General features: G+C 39.6%; 1 protein-coding gene and 1 long non-coding RNA gene across 3 annotated transcripts in view; one reads left to right on the forward strand and one right to left on the reverse strand.

The window, feature by feature from the left end:
* The window catches only part of LOC108165875 (uncharacterized), a 29,729-nt gene extending 26,961 nt beyond the window's left edge, over positions 1-2,768 (reverse strand). The window contains exon 1 of the long non-coding RNA XR_001776204.1: positions 2,066-2,768. This is a non-coding gene — a long non-coding RNA (uncharacterized LOC108165875). The remainder of the gene's footprint in view (positions 1-2,065) is intronic.
* Positions 1-12,082, forward strand: part of LOC103459365 (potassium voltage-gated channel subfamily A member 1) — a 29,993-nt gene extending 17,911 nt beyond the window's left edge. The window contains exon 2 of one of the 2 annotated variants that reach the window (XM_008400873.2): positions 9,134-12,082. The gene's annotated coding sequence lies outside the window, so the exon portion shown is untranslated. Of the gene's footprint in view, positions 1-6,036; positions 6,694-9,133 lie in introns of those variants that run through there. The other variant, XM_017302792.1, reaches the window with a different exon arrangement.
* Positions 12,083-19,942: the final 7,860 nt, after the last annotated feature.

Here is a 19,942-nt window from a genome sequence, read left to right on the forward strand (position 1 = left end):
TATATTCTGGTTTTGGACTTATTGGATGTGTTACAAATGTCTGCAGGACTTTAAAATGTATAACATTGCAAATTTGTACCCGTCAGCAACATAAATGACAAAATATTAAATGTATACCTGCATAATAACCCTCTGTTTGTATTTACATTTATTTTTAGGTTTTTTTTCCCAGCTGATGGGTCACAGCAGCACGTTGTAACTTTTGACATGAAGATGGCTGAGGTGAAAAGACAAGTTATAAAACTCAGAAATTTGACCTGATGTTAGTTTTCAGGCTACTAAAACACGCAGATTAAAGGATTAACACAAGCATTATGTGATATTTTTCTCGTTGTCAACAAATCTCATATTCAGAGCCTCTCAGCTCCATCTAAATCTACTCTGCTCCTCGTGTAAATCTTCTTTTTTTTTCTTCTAATATATGTTACCTTCGGGCTGCACAGTGGCGCAGTTGGTAGAGCTGTTGCCTTGCAGCAAGAAGGTTCTGGGTTCGATTCCCGATCTTTCTGCATGGAGTTTGCATGTTCTCCCTGTGCATGCATGGGTTTTCTCCGGGTACTCCGGTTTCCTCCCACAGTCCAAAAACATGACTGTCAGGTTAATTGGCCTCTCCAAATTGCTCCTAGGTATGAGTGTGTGTGTGCATGGTTGTGTGTCCTGTGTGTCTCTGCGACAGACTGGCGACCTGTCCAGGGTGACCCCGCCTCTCGCCCGAAACGTTGGCTGGAGATGGGCACCAGCACCCCTCCCGACCCCACTGAGGGAAAAAGGGTGCAAGAAAATGGATGGATGGATGGATATGTTACCTTCAACAGACATTGCTGCAAACATTAAAAAACTATTTTCTTCAGTAGATCAGATGATATTTTCTGATTTAGTGGGAGTGAATGTTGTTAAAGAACAGAGAGTAAAACAGGGCAGATTTGTGGAATAATACAGAACATTAAGCATCCTATGAGACATATTTTTCTGTTCTGATCGGGTTGTGTTGCTGTAGAAACGCATGAAGGGTGTTGCTGCATAAAATAAGTTTGTAAATAAGAGTGAAATTAATATTTTGGGTCAGAATCTGTGATGAGCGCGATAAAAAAAGGCTGTCGCTGTTTATCACCAACACTAGAGCCAAAAAAATAAAAGAACAACACAAGGGACCATCGTTTAGGGACCATCTGTTCTCATAAAAAAGCTTTCATTCAGTATTAAAGTCACTGGTAAACCCATGTTTCTAACAATGCTCTGCTGCAACAACGGTGCAGTTCATGGAGGGGTTACTGGAGCAGGTTGGAGGGATTGTAACACAAACTGGAAGACAGCAGATGAAAAATTAAAATACAAAATAAACAACAAAAGACACAATCGGTCCAAGTAAAGCAGAAAAACATGAGAAAGAGACATGAAAGATCCCACTGTCAAAAAATCAGCATATAAAAGATAGAATATCAAAATACTTTGGAGTTCTTTAACAAGACATTTCCACATATTGAGGCAGATTTCTGTCGTTCCGTTGTGACTTTTGACAAGTAGCTTTTTGTTTCTGTGTTGTGACTTCTGTTGTTCTTTGTACCGTTGTGGCTTTGTATTTATTGACCCTTCTGGGCTGCTGTACATATTGGACTGATGATAAATAACCCCAATCATGCAGCTGTTGTAACTTTGATGTGATTAAGATGTTGGCCCACTGTGAAAGCTGGAATCTGTGAGCGAACCAAACCAGGTGAAGATGTGATATTTTTAAAACCAAACGCTGTTTGATCTGCTTGCTCCAATAGTTCTGGTGTATTAAAAGGAATTTAAATATTTTTGGGGGATTTTTTTCTCCTCTTTTAATTTGTTTATGGATGCTGTTGTGCTTTCTCAGTTTTTACTGCCTGGGATGGTGCGTAACCATAGCAACGAGGAAGTTGTTGACAAGCATGAGTGGCTGATCAACGTTTGTAAAGCTGAGCTATTATCCAGAAGCACTCATTGAATCAAAACAACAAATCAGGAAACATTACTGTTGATTTAACCTGACAGATAAATCTGGGATAAAACGCTGCAGCTTGTCAGTAATGGATTCCCTTACCTGAGTTTGTGAGCTATTTTAGGAGCCGAAAGAGGGAAAATCCTGATTTATTATCCCCAGACGAGGTGGCACGGCTGCGTCACTTAACCCTCTGTTTCTATTTACATTTATTTTTAGTTTTTTTCCCAGCTGATGGGTCACAGCAGCACGTTTGACTCCATGTGCCACAGGAGTCATGCATGAACACACAGATTTAATTACTCAGTAATAACGTTCAGCATGTCTCACCCCAGATATAAATAGATGCTGTGGGAGTGCGCATGGATTGGAGCTGCTGATGTTGAGGTTCGTGTTCGCACACCGCGGTCACATGCTCCCGGCGGCCAATCAGAGCTCCACTGAGTTTCACAACCGCTGACTGCGAAGAATTTTATTTTTTATTGAAAGACCAACATGAAGAAATCTCTGGAGAGGATCTGTAAAAGTTGATTTTCAAATTTTGCTATAGATTCTGGACTTTGACTGGGCCATTTTAACATATGATTAGCATGATGCTGCCACCGCCATGTTTTTGGGGTGTTTTCTGAGCAGAACAATTTCTTACTTGCACATTTTTGCTTTATCCCCTTGATAGCTTGATGAAAAACTGCAAATAGGACTTACTTTGTCTTTTCTTCAGCAGTTTAGTCGCCACTTTTAAAGAACAGGTTTAGAGTGAACGACTGACCGCTGAACAGATTCTCCCACCTGAGCTGGGAATCTCTGTTGCTCCTCCATAATTACAATTCAATTCAAAAGTACTTTATTTATCCAAAAAGGAACTTAAATGTCATTCAAAGTATCTTCAAAGAGTGGACGGTAATGTTGTGGGTAGCAATGATCTCCCATAGCAGTCAGTCTTCCAACTAATCTGAGGAGGCCTTTGACTGAAGATCATTGCTGTATGACAGTTTATGAGATACTAGCAGCTGAATTTGTGGATAATTTTAGGACTTGTCCTGCATGACACCATCAGTTGTTGTAGAGCTGTGTTATGGCTTAAAAATAAAATCTCCAATTTGTTTAATTTGAAATGAAATCCTAATTGTTTTTTTTTTTTGCTTTCTTTTCTAAAAGAATTTACAAATGAAAGAAAACATTTTTTTAAAAAGTCTTATTTCAGTCATGCCTTCTGTTGGTTGTATGACAGATTATCAGCTTCAGGCTATATTAGCAGAATAAAGATGCGATTTTACCAGAAAAAGTTTTTTGTATAGTTCTCGATCTTCCGTGATCGATATGGCAATTAATAAAAAGTCATGTTTAATATCACACATTAGCATCAATATCATAAATTTCTGTGATTTTGATTACAAAAAATAACAAACAAGCATAAAATCCTGGATTAACTGATCAGAGTGAAAATATGTTCAATATTATTTAATTTTAAGAAACGCTTATTGAATGCTGAAACAAACAGCTAGTTATTGATCTTTTAACAGCTGGTTTTATCGATTCATTCTGTCACTACCGGCCCTTTAAGAACATTCAGCTTTTTGATTTGGCCCAAAATGAAAATTAGTTCGACATTCCTGTTTTACAGTGTAATATCAATAATATTTAAATCAACATATTGAGAGATACGAAGTAAAATCTCGTCAAATCTTCCAGTGAAGGAAATCAACACAAAGATGGAATGTGATAAATTTAATGTAATCTGTAATCTGGTGGTTTTGCTGCTTGAGCGAATCAGAGGCCTTGACTCTGCAGGCAGCAGACCGTCTTCCCGACAGCTCATCACCATCACACTTCGCTCTCCGAGAGGACGCGGGTGTGAAGTCGTGGGCTGTGAGCAGCGCCGAATGTTCTCTCATTCATCTCCGACTGTTAAATAACCAGAATGAACTGGAGCAGAAAAGTTGTCACAACAGGGGAACATCTCTGCTCAGCCAACAGGAACATTTTACAAACCAAACGTGAGCTCGCGCTCACCTGCAGCTGACTGTACGTTACGCACGAGCACGCAAACATGATGCAAGACGTTTTCCTTACGCCAAAACGGGAAAGCAGAACCGGCGCAGTGAGGTGTACTTGCAACACAGTCCAAAGGAAAGCCACCATTTTATTTTTATTTAACCCCATTCTGTCTTGGACATTTCAGCAGCAAACCAACAATGTTCGAAAGTTTATGTCTTTTAAAAACCTGTTTTTTTCTTTTATATTATTGGTTTTTAGTTCTATTCTTAGTTTTACTTTTGGTACTTTTTTATTATCAAAATGTATCCACCCAAAATTAAAAAGGATTTTGCACATTTGCTTTATTAAAAGAAAGACATTCAAATTGTGTGTTTTTGGGAAGATTTTTTTTTTTTTAAATGGATTGTTGTCACTTTTTGTATAAAATTTTGATTCCATTTTTATTATTTATTTGATTTTTGGTGGACCAAATTCAAAATTGGTAAATTTACTTTTTAAAAATAATCATTTTTTGCCCCACCAGTACTTTAAACTGAGTTTTTCCTGTTCCTGAAATTGTTCAGTGGATTTATCCACTGTGTGTAAAATATTCATTTTAACAGTTGCATCAAATCTCTTTATTTTCCTTGATAGTTTTATTCACTGGGGAAAAGTTTGTGGAAAATACAATTTCTAGATTTCTTGCAGCAGGTTTGAACAAAACCAATAAGAAACTTTAATGTCAATATTTTGTTTTTATATTTAAACTAATACAACATGCGGACTTATTGTAGCAAAATGGCTGTAAAATATTCATCATATTTGCTGAATTTATTGTAACTATCAAAAGTTTAATTCATTAATTAGATTCTAGTAATAAGTCCTGAAAATCCCAATAAGAAAAGGTGGAATATTTGGTTTTGTTTTCATACTGGAACCTCTGAGCCTCACTGATGGATCTTGTTCCAAGCTGAGCATTATATCCTTAAAAGCAGACATTATAAATCCCAGCAGGACCGGCTGCAGCCACCAGGATTTAGCCTGATCCAATTGGCTTCAGGAATCAGATATGACCAAAATAAAAGGATCTGAACAGATTTTAGAAAGCAAATGCTGACATTTTAAATCTGGATGCCTTAGAAAAGTATTCATAAATCCAACACTTTGCAACCAGAAACTTATATTAATTATGCTGAAATTTGATTGTATAGACCAAAATAAAAGTTGTGAAATTTAAAAACGGCAGCAGAACTTAATTTAAAACTAATGAAAACAATTTCTCTCCATTCAATGTGACTCAGGTTGAACTATTGAAGAGGAATGTGAAGCAATTTCAATAAAGCATGGTTTTACAAAGAATTGTAAATATAAATGCACACCACACTTTCCAGATCTTTTTTTTGTGTGTGTAAATCTAGAGAACTTTGCAATTACTCTGTGCTTTGTGATACAAATACCTTGAAATTGGTGGTTAGTCCAAACCTGAGGCTAACTAAATTATTTATTGAAACTGTCATTATGTCGTGACAGTAAAGTATGAGATAATCCATGAATAAAACCGAGTTCCTCTGCCTTCTGCCAGTACTCAGTACTAACTAGACACAACCAATCAGAGCCAGGAGGAGGGTCTTAGCGCTGTCAATCAGGGCTGTGTGCACGCTCTGCTGCAGTGCAGCTTCTCCCTGTCAGCTGAGCCTGTTCTGAATGCTAAGGCTAGTTAGCATAGCCAATAATTATGGCTTTCTTGTAACTGCAAGTTATTTTTCCACCATTAGCACACTTAGCAGCGCCTTTGCAAGTTTGATTGACAGCGCTGAGACCCTCCTCCTGGTTCTGATTGTATGTTTTTGGTGCTTTTCTTCTGATGGCAATAGAAGCTCAGGGAGGATATGGAGGAGACCAATTTCTCACAGATTATGTTTTAACAAATTTGTAAAAAAAAATTTAAAAAAAATCTCTAAGGAAGAAAAACAATATTTTGAATTAGCCTTTTCCCATGATGGGATGGTTATCCTCCCTGTAAGTGAACTGAATGCATCCAGTCACTGTTGGGACTCGGTGTATCGTCGCTGTCATGTTTTATTTTTTATTTTCAGCTCATTAGCCTCGCTGCACGACTTCACGACGCTGCTGCAGAGCCGAAGTGACGGCTGCAAACGAGCCTCCAGCGAAACGCTTATCGTCCGAGTCAGAGGATAGGGGGGAGCGGGGTCAAGGTCGCGAAGGCCTGCGTGCAAACTCAGCTGTTTCAGGTGTTGGGAAGCCGTCGCCGTGGCAACAAGGGATGGGGTGGAAGCAGAATCAGAAAACGTGTCCTCCTCTGTGAGCTGACAGCCAAAAACAACAAAACAAAACAAAGCAAGAAGAGCCCTCCAGGTTAGCGCGATGTTTCACAGCCTCAGCAGTGAATCATCACATCCAACTGCTTCGTTCTGATTTTAATCAGAGTCAGTAGCAGGAAGGACACGACTTCATATCTGCAGCCTGGAAAAACGCATGTTGTCTTCAGAAAACACCACTCTGCTTCATCTTTACGTCAGTTTAATGTGACCACTGGAGCAGAAACACCAAAATGTCACAGCTCCAACATCCGAAAAAGGTCACAGGGTGTGTGAGAGACGCGCTCAGTTTCAGCCCAAATGTTTAAGGAAGCGGGTCGGTTCTGATCGGAGGGTTTCTGACTCCTAATGATATCTTTATCAGGAACCACAGATCAACTGGAGTCAACAGGAGTGTAGAGATCCTGCAGCTCCTCCTAGTGGACACAAAGTTAGGTACAGAACAAGCTGCCAATTAAAACTGCACTGCAAAAAATACTAAATCTTACTATTTTTATCTTGTTTCCATGCAAATAGTTGAGTGCACTTTAAAAAAGACAAAACTAACTTACAAGTAAGTTTTCAGCAAGTTATAAGGGCTTGTTTTAAGTCAATATGATATGTGGAAAATATCTTATAAGTACAATAATCTGCCAGTGGAACTAGTTTCATCAATATTATGGATTTATTGATTTAAAAAATACTTCTATGTTAATGTTGAACCAATGACACTGCAATTAAACAAATTAAACGAAATAGTTTTTGCAATTTTAATAAAAGACAGAAAATAATCTGAATTTTGTGTTTTGAGTTTTAGCTCGTTAACATGTGCCGCCCTGTTTTTAGAGGGACCAATAATTGGATAATTGATTTAAGGTTTTTAGAGTTTTCCCATCTAATAGTCCAATAGACTCAGTTCGATTGAAAACAAAAATTACAACATTTGTTACATTTTCAGCTGCTGTGGTTCACTTTCACACTGCATTGTCAAACAAACCAAACACTTTGAAAAACTGTTCCCCTCCTCGCCTGTGGTGGCACTGCAAAAAGAACCACTGAAGAAAATTACACAAAAACCTCTGAAAAATACATGAGTGCATCTTCCTACGTCACAAAATGTAATCAAAAATGGAGTAGCGTCAGATTTTAGCGGTTGTTTCTCTTTTGTCTTTAGGAGAAGACCACAAGCCATTTCTCATGCTAGCGCTAGGCTAGCAAGTTTGTTTTGGTTGAATTTACCCAGACTGCCCTGCTTTGTAGTCCGCTTTCTGCTTTTGGAGCGGTCTCTGGTGTTCACATATACATTTGAACCAAACCAGAGTTCACTTCAACTGAACCAAGACCAAGATTTGAAGTTGGACCAGAATTTGCTTCTTTGGTCCGAATCAGAGTTTGATTATGCATTCACACTTCCCGAAACAAACTGGAGCTGGATTAAAGAAGGAAGTGTGATGGCTGGCACTAGTTTATATTAACGATATGAACTAGGACAGAACGAATCCTGAGGCGTTCAGGGAGGTGCAGTCTGCTCAAACCCAGCAGTCAAATCGACTGCACAGGCGTACAACGACCCAAAACACACAACCAAAGCAAGCCAGGAGCAAAGAACTGGAATATTCCTTAATGGCCAAGTTATTGACCCAACTAAACAATCATTTCACTTGTTTAGAGGCTGAACTTCAGCTACTTGTTGGTGATAGATAACTCCTTTTAATCCAGTTTTATTGTTTGTGATTGGCTGAATGCTTCAAGCTAGAGGCATAATTAATGCCTAACTGAGCTAAGAAGACGCCGAATGGACGATCGATGCCTTGATTCTGTGATAAGTGAGCATCAGAGGAAAAAAGACGAGCCAACCTAACACCTCCTGACCTTCTAGGAATGTCTCTACGGAGGGAAATCAACAAAGGAAAGTCCTCCTCTCCAGGGGATTTGGCTGCTGCATATGCTGCGGTGGATTACACTGATCCAACTTAATGCCCACAGCGGCGCAATCATTCATAACTACAGGAGCTGCTGAGGGCCGAGGATGCTCCCTGGACCATCTGCCGCGGACGGGAGGATTAACTTCAAGAAAGATGGCGTTGAGGTGGGGGTGGAGCCGCATACAGACCTGGTGAAACCTCACAGGTCACATCAATAAAGGGCCTTCCTGTTACCAGCGTCTTGGGGTTTCTTTGTATTTTGCTACAGATTTGTGATTGAGACAACCTAGTTTGTGACTCTGAAGTAACGGGGAAAAGTTAAAATGTTTTATACATAAAAATCTGAAAAGTGTGGTGTGCATTTGCATTCAGCCATCTTGTGTAATGAAACCAAAATTGCCCGTTCTTCTTCCCAAAACAGCTCAAACTGAGTCAGTTTCTCAAATTAGCCAAAATTGTAAAATCAAAAGGACTTGATGGCCAACAAAATGTTCCCTTTCCTACTCATCACTAAACTAAATATTCAGCACTTTAATTAAACAAATAACATAGTTGGGATTTATTAAGTCACATTCCATAGGAACTGCGTCGTTACCTAGCAACCCTAGCTGAGTCCAGCCTGTTACCTAGCAACCCAAGGGGAGGGAGCTCCAGCATGTTTGGTGAGCCTTATAATGGCTGCTGGAAAAGACAAGTGTTTTATTGTTGACTTACCATTCAGAAACCACTTTCTGCATTCTAGTTGGTTGTGCAAAAGGCTCCACTTTTGCTTTTCAAAGCTGTCTAAAACAGCTCATTCTGGAAGGTACTCAAAATAAGCAGACTAATATTTCATCATCTAAGAAGGATTTTGTGTAAAGAAAATGTAGCGAACATGTTTTGTATAAACCTAAGCGTGACCTTAAAGGGAAACTAAATCCTTGTGTTCTGTCGCTTTCTTGTCTCCCCAGAGGGTCAAAGCCCTGCCCTCCGACCATCAGGGGAGTCGATCGGACCGCAGGAACAGAACCATCTGCTGCGCTTCCAGTCAGCATCAACATTCCTGTTCTTGGAACTCTGTGCCTTCAACCAAAACTCATCCTGCGTTTTTGGGTTTTTACTCTTCCCTTGGAGCAGCTTTTGGATGAATTATTTTTTCTTCCTGATGGATGAAGGAGGGCCTGGGAATCGAGCTGCTGTCTTTCTGTGGAAACGAAGAAAAAAAACCAAACACATCCAGGATTTTCATCTTTGGATCGTTTTAATGTGTTTCTTTTTTCTACAAATCGTGTCAGTGATTTACTTCCTACTGGAGGAAATCCCTCGCTGTGCAATATAAGTCATATTTCTGTGAAGTTGTCATGTGGATGTAGAATCTGGACAAATATTTTGGTTTATTTTTGTAATAATGTTTTCCTGATTTCTATTTTTCTAAAACAATGTGAGACAGATGAAGGGAAAAAATAAGAACATTTTGAAGGAGAACGGATGCTTGGATGTTGTTTTTCCTCTGATAATCCCCCTTCCAAAGCCATAGCCTATCTCAGATAACAGAGACGATGCATTCAGGGTCACAGTCTGGGACGGACACATCAGCTCGTCTCAACTGGAGGTACTTCTTAGGTGATGTCTTCTGTAAGTTCAGGCGCGTAAATCTGAAGTGTTTAGTATTCTCTACCTTTGTGTGGCCTGTTCTTCTTGCTGTCCTTTCGTACCTACATATCAATCAGGAAACGGGAAGTCAGAAAAAGGAACGAGTTCGTTCTCCAGAAAAGGATGGAAAACACTCAGAGTTCTCAAACAGAGTCTAAAGTAAATGACAAAAAGATTCAAGCTGAGTTTACACTGCATTTATTTTAATATTTCTTTTTAGAAATATTTTAACCAAACTAACAAAATATTGCAAAACACCCGTAAAAACGTCTGCCTCCACATGTTATTACTTTCCTGGAACTTCCATGTTGCTTTCATAAATCCTTAATTCCTGGAAGAGGGTACTTTCCAAAAACTTGAAGGTAACTTTCTTGAAACCCTAGAGCTACATTTCAGTAATTAACATGTTACCTTCTTATTACCATTCTTAAATAACTTAAGCGTTTTTAAATTAGAAGTTAGTTTTCTTCTACTGTGCTTTCTAGTAACATTCAATTGCATTTCACCAAAAGCTACTATCCTAAAACCTGGAGGTTCCTGTTCTGAATTTGCACGTTACTTTTCAGTAACATGTAATTTCCTTTAAGGCAACATGTAAATTACAGGGAAATACCATGTAAACAGCAGGTAAAAACAAATAATCCTCATTAAGTACATTTTGAGAAGCTGGAACATGCCCTTAAAGTTCTAGTAAGTTAAGAAAACGTCACATGAAATCCTGGCTGTTCCCTTTAAGATACAGTCAAGTAATCAACATTCCCATAATAAATAACCTAAAAATACCATTAAATAGCCTGAAAGTATCAGGAAAGTAATAAGTACATTTGTAAAAAGCACCATTTAAGATTCAAGGAAATAAGCAGTGGTGGGCATTTAGCTTATTTGAAATCGTTTAGCAAATTTAGTTTCCTCTAAATTCTAAAGAGCTAATTTACTTGGTTGTTTTAGTGAACTTTCATACGTCTTGATGTTTTGGTTATCGACTGTTAAGAATTCTTCAAGTAGTTAGACGTTTATATTCATGCTTTTATTTTGAAGTGAGTGAAGACTGTTTACGTGACAGTTCCATTTCCTCTCCTCATGTTCTCCATCTGTGATGCGGTGCAGCAAATGAGGTTTCTTCTGTACTCAGAATGCACCAAAAACAGTTTAAAATCTACTGATGTCCTGCATGTTTTCTGACCAAAGTCCTACCGTAAAGTTAGCAAAACCCAACAACTATAAAACTGAAAACGAGTAAAATATCTGTTCCAAAGAATCACTTCTAGAAGTAAAACCGAATAAGTAAGTGTGCAAAAACAAATTTGTCCCCACAGAGGGTGATATGTTGTGTCAACATATTAACATGGTTGAATTTAGTGCTAGCATTAGCCTCTGCTAAATACTATGGTGGTAGTACTTCAGCATTAGCAGAACTAATGTTTATGATTAGTGCTTTAGGTTTAGTGCCAGATGGTTGTATGAACAAAAGTTCTTTTTTTCATTTTCTGCTTCAGTAGTTATGCTAGTAGTTTTCATTTTGATCAGATGCAGATTAACCTGCAAAGACAGAGAAGGCATGAAAACATCTGTGCGAACAGCCCACCACTATGTGGGTCATGTTTCTGCTCATACTGGAACAATACTCGTACATTATTCAGATAATCTGTAACACGTCTTCCACAGAGTGGAAAAATGGAAGCTTTTTAATCTCATACAACATGATGGGGAAAATGAGGTTTAATTGGCAGCTAACATTATTTTAAAAATCCAAGTAATTTCTATTAAAGGGCTCTGTTTGAGAATTTCCTCCTGTTCTGTTGCTTGTCTTCTGTTTTCTGCACTTATAAACTGTGCTCCATGTCTCCTTGATGCTGCTATCCATGTCCAGCGTAGATTGATGTTCAGCCTAAGTCCTGGCACAACATCCTCTGTTAGCGCTCCTTATATGTTTTTACTGGATTCATTGATTTGATCATGAAATCAAATCAATGGATCCATGGTAATTCTGGTTCAGTTTGTGCCTCCAGTGAAGCAAATTCAGAGATGTATGTTTATTTTTTGCATAGTATTTTCGGTTTACAAGCAAAGATATCCCTTTGGCACCAAGTGTACATGGGCATTAAAAAGTACAGTAATTTAGTAAACTGCTGTAGGACCTTCTGAACATCCATAAACTCAGGGGCCAATGTAATATTATTCACAGTCAGGGCATAAGTTAGAAAAGAAAGCCAAATATATTCAAAACATTCAACATTTTATGTGCTATAAACAAACTTTCATCAACATGCAATTTTGAGGGTTTTTTATTACCTTGTTTTCTTAAGAATATGAAAAGATAGTTTAAAAGCCACCAATTGAGACTGATGCTAATGTGCAAAAGCAAAAACCTCCAAGGACTCGACCGAGGTCCTCCAGAGGAGAACTCAGATTGCAGAGATTCAGAAACAGGAGAAACCAGAAGCCTGGTCCTCTAAAAGCTGGATCCTTTGTAGGCCCAGTCCTTCGTCATGTGGATATATATATACATGAGCTGTGTGTATATTTCATGTAGAATATATTCAATCTATCACCACCTAAATGTGACTGTGACTGAAGTATGAGGTTCTCCACCAAACTGGTTCTCATAGCACTAGTGGTGTTTAAGTTCCCACCTTGTCTGCCACTGTGGCATTGGTTTAATACCAGACCCAGCCAGATCGAAAGACCGTTCACAAACAGAACATAAAACAGTGGCAATCAAAGTGAGGAAAAATCATGGGCTGTTTCTCAATAATAATTAGGTATCTGGTGTTAAAAAACACAGTCAACTGAGTCACAAGTCAGGAACATCATCCACCAAAAGACTGACCCTTCAAAGGAATTGCCATCGAAAAGATGATTCCCTTGAAAGATTAGTCCTGTCAACAAACAGGTCTATTAGTGACAGGTTCTCCACATCTAGGGTTTTAAGTGCAAAGTTTGGCAAAGGAACCTAGGCTTTCAAAGTTCAAAGCCCAGAAAAAGATGTTACATTTTAAAGATGATTTCTGGCCCTCTAAAGGTTGGATTCCCCTAAGGGCCAGTCCATTGTCATGCCGCTTTATCTTTGAGCTATATTGCCTTGACATAGAGAGCATAAGTTACTATATATCACTGCCTAAATCACGCTAAGACTTGTGTATTTTGGGAAATTGGGGGGGAGTTTCCACAAACTGCTACAACTGCTTTCCATTTCCACCAAATTTGGCTCTGATTTTGTACTACCAGGATATAGACCATTAATAAACAGTGAAAGTCAGAGTGGTGGGAACGTAACGGGATGTTTCTCAAAACCAAGGACATTGGCTTTGATGATGAGACATGATCATGAGCTGAACCTGATTTCAAGAGATTTATTCTCAAAATGACAAATTCTTCAAAGGTCTTGCCCAAAACATGATGCCTGCAAAAGCTGGGCCCTCCTAGATGAGTCCATCAAACATTGTGCCAAGCAAATAGCAGGCTATCCAGTTCCATGGTCCTATGAAGGGCATGTACCCTGAAGACAGACACTCAAAAAGACAGGGTTTTTGAAAGTTGATTCTTTAAAATGTTTGGTTCAGGTCTTTAACCTTCAAAGGACTAGTTCCTCAAAAGATGATTCCAGATCCTCTGAAAAAGGACTTTTTCAAAGATCTGATCCTTCAGATGACAGGTCCTCCAACAGATGGATTCTCAGAAAGATATTTTAAAAAGCTTGGAAGTCTTCTGAAGGATGGGTCTTTCTTTTTTCCACATCCTGTCTTTGGCACATCAGGAATACCATATAGAGAAGATAGTTGTCTATGTGCCAGGGGAAATTTGCTCTACACATAGAATATCCTAAGATGGCATTTTAATTGCATGATTAACTTTAAAATCCGGACTGCATCAAGCATCAAGGAGGGCCACCAATCATATTGATGTGATAGTAACCTGTGTAATCTAGTGATATGGCTTTCAACCATCTGGATTATATTTGTGTCTGTCTGTGTATGTGGGTGGGCGGGTCTATGTATACAAATAATTTGTGTTGAGTTGGTGAGTGTGAACGTGCCATCTGAACTCAGAAGGACCAGGCCAGGAAGGAACATCACTGTCCCCCCTGGTGAGCTACGCCCTAAGAGGTCAAGAGGGAAGGATGTCCACCAGTGTCCTGAGTGGGCCCTGTGGACCATGGCTGGACTGTCACATTCTCTGGAACCATAGCCCACCCAGCAGGAACCCACCACTATGGGTGTGACCCACACAAGCAAGCCCTCCCAGCCTCAATGGTGCTGTCAGAGATCTCAGGCCATTCCTACATCCCCACCCAACACCAAATTAGTATGGGCACTTGGGCAGGTGCAGAAAAGATTGTTTAAGGTGCAATAAAATTGGGGTTGTGGCTGAGGTGTGTGAGACTCCACTACTTACTGACATCAGAGTCTCCACAATCGCAAAGCCCTTAGTGCAGTGGTTTTTAACCTGGGTTCTATCGAACCCCAGGGATTCGGTGAGTCGGTCTCAGGGGTTCGGCGGAGCCTCTGCCGCGGAGGTAAAGACACTTGTGTAAAGTCGTGATGACGCCCCGCTTTGCCATCACGTTACAGGATCACGTTACATTGCTTAGCCAATCATAGCTGCAGAGGAGCACTGATTGAAGGAGTTCCACTCTTTTTACCAAATTCTATAGTCTAAATCTGGTCCTTAGTCGCATCTTTTCGGGGTCGCTACTCCCTCTAGTGGCATGGGGGGTGGTAACACAGCTAATATAATTACATTATTAATCAGAATACCGCGAAGTATGTTGTGTGTCGGAGAAGGGTTCGGTGAATGCGCATATGAAACTGGGGGGTTCGGTACCTCAAAAAAGGTTAAGAACCACTGCCTTAGTGTCTGTAGTGTACTAAAATTGAGTTGCAGGATGGGGTCAAACATCGTAGAGAGGGAAACACTGTACCAATGCTTGCAAGACTCATCCCTCCTGAAGTGTGGTATTGAGAGAAGGTGCTGGTACGAGTCTGATTGGGAGATGGGTCCTTCAAAGGACATATCCTCCTCCTGACACCCCCTCCAGGAAATGAGTTATTAGAAGGTCAGAAAGTCATAACCCTGACCTGTGAAAAATCCAATAAACATAAAGTTCTGTGAGGGGTGGTGGTGCCTCTGAAGACCTTCAAGAGCCAATAGCCAGTTGTAAGTTGAACTGATGATCTGCTTTTGGTGCAAAAACTCCTTAGTGGGCTATGCTTTTAATTCATTGTTGACCGTTTGACCCCTGGCTCTGCAACACATGCAGCAGTTTCATGAAATCCAGAGTCTAAAGATAAAGCCTTGATATTTACCTGTCAATATCCTGTGTTGTATCACATTTAGACACAAATTAAAATCATTCCAACAAAAACGTTTTAGTTTGGGTGATATCCATCAACAGGTGTTGGAGAAATCTGCTTCACTGCACACATTTTTCTGTCGTCATACTAAAGCAAACCGTAAGAGGCACAAACAGGGGGATCCAAGAACTTGGCTGCTTCAAAAGATATATATCTTGTACAAACTTGTACCAGAGTTTGTAGACTCACCTGCTCAGTGTACATTTCCTTCTGCATGAATCTATGTGGATCCGTCCTCAACGTTCAGGTCCACCTGAAGATGTTGTGTTCGGCCTTCAGTCGTTTTTCATCTTCCTTGTGAGTTAGCAAACTGCGGATCAGTTTCACTGACATCCCTCCTGAAAATAAAGCTGCCAAACTTCTCTGAAGAAGCCAAATGTCTCTGTGTGTATCAGTGGTTTTAAGTGTTTCACATCATCCTGTTAATGTTTCATCGTGTTTTTAACTGCAACAATCCTGTTTGTTACGTTGTTGGTCATATATGCAGAAGAGTTATCAAATAAACTGAAATAAACTAAGACTCACTGAGAAAGAGTGAGCTTCTTTATTCCGCCACCAGATGGCGCCAAAGTTCACCTTAATTTAAAATCAGGCTCCAGAGGAAAATATGTTGTAAAAGAGCTTTAATTCAGCATCAATAAGCAAAGAGAATCTTGTCGTGCTATTTGTATCAGACTCATTCAATTAAGAAAATATATTTGTGTCTTTGAATAACTGATAAAAATCCCAAATGACACATGTTTGTGTTTTTATTGTAATGGGTTTGTTGATTTGGTTTACATCTCATGAAGCTGGTAAATAAATATAAACAATTAGAAAGTATATAATCCTATTTAATAGTTACAGATGGACGCTGCAGTTTATTTCTAGAATGTAATGATTATGAAACATACAACTTAAATTTATTGCGTATTTTATTGTGCATTACATAAAACCTTGACAGATGCAAGTTTTTCAGGGTAACATGGGATAATAAGATTAGAGAAACTATGTTCATTGAAAGGATTGTCAGAAAATATTTATGATTTTAAACCCAAAATGATTCAACAGCAAAGAAAAAAATTCAAGATGATTTTATGATGTCTGTCTGTATCTGGTCAGGTAGAAGTGGGCGACTTCGTGATGTCACTCCTTCGGAGGATCAACTTTCTTCCCTCCAATTATTGAATTTCCAATTTTCTTAAGTTTATTACCGAGCCAATCTTTACGGCAAAAACTGTAGGTACATTTTATCTTGAATTCACCACTCCTGAAAGAAGAACACATCAAGAATCAGTGTTATTCTCTGTACTAAAAAATATATAATAGGTAAATTCAAAGTAACTTTTATCAGAAGCAACTTCCGGATGTCAGGTTATCTTCTAGTTGTGTGATTTAAGATAATCCTGATTAATCAATTCAATAATTCCTCTCTGATTTTCAGAATCTATTGAAATGTAAATGAAAACGACATAAATCATGTCAGGAAACCAATTACAATCTGAGCAAAAAGAAAATACTCACAATGTCCTTCACATTAAAACTTTCTGCAGGGTGGTGTGTTATAGAAACTTAAATATGCTTCACTTGCCTTTTGAACAGCCATTAGCTACTGCTAACTGTGTTAGCTCTAGTTTACGGTATTTGCTCTGGCTAAAGGTGTTAGCTGTGGCGAATATAATAAACAGTAGCTCACAAGCTGATCACATTTGTTTGTTTAAGACAGTTTGTCTCAATCCAGATGTTTTGCAGGCGTAAAGGTGATGATTATGATCACAAAAGAGTACAGAAGTTCATGCAGCACAGGTGAGCAATGATGCTAGGAAAATATTAGCACTGGAACAAGACAGTGATGAACAATGACACGACTAACGACTACTGACAAAAAGCAAGACAAGACTCTGACAGTGAGCAGGTGAAACACGTGGGGTTAAATACACAAGGGAGTAATCAGGAGACAGCTGGGACAATGAAGGGGAAAAACGTGACAACACAGAGACTCAATAAGAACACACAAAATCCAAACAAAAGTAAAATAAAATCAAAAATGTCTAAATAAATTAATACAGATGAAAAGAAGTAAAATAAATGTAAATTATTTAAAAATATCAGCTCAAAGTGTGAGTAGTGATAAGCTAGATTCTGTTATTTGATAAATCTAAACTATTAAAGACCAAATGTTGTGTACCTCAAGGCACTGTTCTCGAATCACTCCAAAATACAGACGTAGATGAAACGCAACTGTTTATTTTTTTGCCACCCCATAACCTAAACTCAAAAGCAGATAACTTGGTGTAGAAATGAACTTAAAACTAAGTTTTAGCAGCAAATGTTTTTATTACAGTCATAAAAACCGTCGTAAGGTCCACATGACTCACACAGGGTAGTTTGCAAAATTTGGAGGACGTTGAGGATTCTCAGGAGAGTTCATGTTGTCCTCCATTTGTTTGGATTCACTGCAGACAGAAAACAACAACAAAAAATGCCTCATCTCATCTGTCAGAGCAGCAGAACTGCAGAGATAAACCGAGGCTGATTGAGGTTGAACCTCACCTGGAGTACTCAGGTGGAGCAGGAAGACGACCAGCGGATGTAAAAGCAGCCATCATCATCATCATCATGAGGAACAGCATCATGGTGGGAAGCAGAGTGGCACTCTGATGCAGCTCTGGCCAACTGAAGGGATTTATACTCCCTCTGGCTGATCTGAGGTCAGTTTTGTGTTGTTTATACAGGGGCGGAGCTTCAGGGGGGTCTGTGAGGGTGACACACCCAGGCCCAGGCCTAGAGGGAGGATAGGACGTCAGGGATTGCAGCCACTGTCATGATTTACAAGAGGTGAAGAAAGCGAGCCCTCTCCTGATGAGCACAGTGCATATAGGGGTTATATAGGTTAGGGATATTAGAGTTATTGTAGATTGTAATGACTGTAGGCATAAATCATATTGTCTGCTGGTATGAAAGATCTCTTATAGTAGTCTGTTATAAAGTAAATCTGAGGAAACCTCTGACTGAAGATGCTCCGCCTTCCCAAGACCGTCTCATGAATAGGATGTTCTGGGTTGTCCATAATTTTCTTGATCCTGTGAAGAATCCTTATTTTATTTGCATAATCATCTGCAGAGGTTCCACCATCATCCCCAGAACAGAACCAGCCTTCTTTATCAGGCTGTTGAGCCTTTTTTGTACAGTACAAGCTGTTCTGACTGAGAAGAGCTTGTACTTTCTGATACTATGTATCTGATGTTGCTTTTCAGTGTTTATACGCCACTAACATCCTGTTGAAACCAGTTAAAACCAATTCTATATGTGACAAATGGCAGCACCACACTAGAGGGAGTGCCAAAAAGGGTATTTCTTATGTATTTTCTGAATTTACTAGTAACAACTGTTGCTACGTGCAAATGATCATCTCCAGAGGTTCCACAGTCATTCCCAGAACAGAACCAGCCATCTTTATCAGGCTGTTGAGCCTTTTCACGTCCCTGATGCTGCTGCCCCAACAGATGATGGCAGATCAGATGACGCTCTCAACAACCGACTTATAGAAGACCTGTAGCATCTTGCTGCAAACCTTGAAGGATCTTAGCTTCCTCAAGAAGTCCAGTCTGCTCTGTACCTTCTTATAGACACTTCATTGTTGCATCTACAGTCCAGTCTATTATCCAGATGAACACCAAGGTACTTATATTCCTGAACCACCTCCACTTCTTCTCCCATGATGGAAGTTTGGTTTAATCTAAACCTGTTCCTCCTGAAATAGACAATCATCTCCTTTGTTTAGTTCACATTTAAGATGAGACGATTGTTCCCACACAATGACACAAGGCGTACAGACCAGCTCTCTTTACTCGGCCTCTTGTCCATGTCTGATTCACCCAACAACTGTAGAATCATCTGAGTATTTCTGGACATGACAGGAGTTGGACTTGGGCTGGAAGTCTGATGTGTACAGAGTGAAAAGGAATGGTGAGAATACAGTCCCCTGTGGTGTTCCCGTGTTGCTGACCACCTGGTTAGACACACAGTCCTTCTTCAGTCTCACAAACTGTGGTCTGTTTGTGAGGTAGCCAGGCAATTGTTGAGGCCTCCACCTGTGTCTTCTGAAGTTTCTCACAGAGCAACTTTGGCTGAATTGGGTTAGGGTTAGGGTTAATCAAAGAACATGATCCTCACAGCGCTGCCTGCTTTGTCCAAATGGCAGTGGGTTTGTTGAAGCAGGTGTATGATGACATCTTCAACTCCAACTTCACAGTGATAAGCAAACTGCAGGGGGTCTTGATATGTTCTTGTCTTCTAATTCAGGTGAGCCAACAGGAGTTTCTCCAGGACTTTCATGATGTGGGTTATCAGGCCAAAAGGTCTATGGTCATTGATGGCTGATGGTTGAGTTTTCTTGGTACCGGATCAGGCAGGATGTCTTCCATAACAGTGGAACCTTCTCTCAGGTCAGACTAATGTTGAAAAGGTGACGCTGCTCTGCAGCTTCAGGCCTTCAGGACTCTGGGGTGGACACCATCCGGTTGACACCATCCGGACCTGTAACCTTGTTACTGTTCAGTCTCTTCATCTACCCTTTCTCCCGACTTCTAGATACAGAAATGTGGAAGTACAAACTGTTCCTACTGAGAACAGCTTCTACTTTCTGATACTATGTACTTGATGTTGCTTTTCAGTGTTTATACGCCACCAACATCCTGTTGAAACCAGTTAAAACCAGTTCTGTACGTGACAAATGGGGGCACCGCACTGGAGGGGCCGACAAAAAATTTATTTCTTATGCATTTTCTAAAT

This window comes from Poecilia reticulata, linkage group LG23 (genome assembly GCF_000633615.1).
Source record: "Poecilia reticulata strain Guanapo linkage group LG23, Guppy_female_1.0+MT, whole genome shotgun sequence".
Lineage (NCBI taxonomy): Eukaryota > Metazoa > Chordata > Actinopteri > Cyprinodontiformes > Poeciliidae > Poecilia > Poecilia reticulata.